At 38.6% G+C, this 1,708-nt stretch overlaps 1 pseudogene; it reads right to left on the reverse strand.

Annotated features, from left to right (window-relative positions):
- Window positions 1-425: 425 nt before the first annotated feature.
- On the reverse strand, window positions 426-1,369 carry LOC132662374 (olfactory receptor 52E4-like; annotated as a pseudogene).
- Between the last annotated feature and the right edge of the window lie 339 nt (window positions 1,370-1,708).

The raw sequence follows: 1,708 nt of genomic DNA on the forward strand, positions 1-1,708 counted from the left end.
AGAAATAGCTCCAAGATGAAAGTAACATTGGCAGACAAATAGGTAGTTGAAGGACATATTCTAAAATATTGATGCATGAATATTTCCAAAACCTGAAAAATTTTATACCACCAAAATCTTCTTTTTTATCAAATCTGTACATAAATTTTACTGCTGGAATGTCCACATTCATTCAAGAATTTGATTACATCTTTTACAAGGCCCCACAATCTTCTCTCACCTTCAGTGAGAAACAGTAGTATATAATCTATTGAAAAAAATGGAAATTACATAAAGGCACCAATGAGTGTGAGTTTAAGAGACTATAATAAAGGCTGAAGTAATGTCTGAATGACCTTTACATAATCCCAATTTGGGACACCCTGAGAGATGTACAAGTTTAAGGTTAGCCTAGAAGAATTTATTAATTTTTTAATACATTTGGGTCATTCTTTATTTACAAATATTTTCACAACTCGGTCCTGAATTTGCTTTGTCCTGATTCCATAAATGACTGGTATTAAACAAGGGGGAACAACCACATACAGATTGGCCAGGAGGATGTGGATGTAGCAAGGAATATTACTACCAAATCAGTGAGTCATAAAAGAGAAAAATGCTGGTGTGTAAAATGCTAAAACGACACAGACATGGGAGCCACATGTGCTGAGTGCTTTGAGTCTGGCATCCCTGGAAGGAAGGTGGAAAACAGCTCGTAGGATCTGAACATAGGAGAGGGCAATAAGGATCAAGTCAAAAATCAGGGCAGCAATGGTATATAAGCCATAGATGATGTTGACCCTTATGTTAGCACAGGAAAGATGCACGATTCCCATGTGTTCACAGTAGGTGTGAGGAATAATGTAGTATCCACAAAAAGGCAATCATTTGAGAAGAGGGCAGAAAAGGATGACAAGAAGGACTGGCCTCCCCACTACAACAGAGGCCATGATGGCTACCACTCTGTTGGTGAGAATAGTGGTATATGTCAGTGGATAACAGATGGCAACAAAGCAGTCAGTTGCCATGCCAGCAGTACAACGGATTCCATGCCAGTGTAGGTATGGATAAAGAACATTTGGATGAGGCAGCCTTCAAATTTTATCTCCCTGAAGTTGAACCAGAAGATACAGAGCATCTTGGGAATGGTAGAAGTGGAGAGGCCTAGATCAATAAAGGAGAGAAGAGCCAAAAAATAGAACATAGGTTGATGAAGACTCTGCTCAGTCTTGATCACAACCAGGATTGTGACATTTCCCACAAGTGCTATCAGATAAACAACAAAGAAAGGGAAACCAATCCAGATATGGAAAGCTTCCAGACCAGGTATACCCAGCAGAAGGAAGGCAGAGGGATTTGAAGCAGTGTCATTGACAGAGGACATCCTGCTGAGAACTATTGGAAAATATTCTATGCTCTTCTTCAGTATTTCTGGGGAGACATAAGGCAATATATGGTGTTTGGATATCACTATATATAGTAGCATACCAATTAGACACTAAAAATCATAATGGAAAGTCATTTGAGGACAATTGACTATTAAATTCAAATTATTGACTATCCCACTTAATATTCCATGGGAACTGTGGAAGTTAGAAACAGTCTTTTCTGGTGGTAGTGTGGTGTAGTGATCCATGATCATCTTTAGCTCATTCTTTTGTGAAATCCTCGTCTATATTCACTAGTACCAGCTGAAAACGCTGCCAGTAAGCAAAACTTGTATTACATT

Source organism: Panthera onca, chromosome D1 (genome assembly GCF_046562875.1).
Source record: "Panthera onca isolate mPanOnc1 chromosome D1, mPanOnc1 haplotype 2, whole genome shotgun sequence".
Lineage (NCBI taxonomy): Eukaryota > Metazoa > Chordata > Mammalia > Carnivora > Felidae > Panthera > Panthera onca.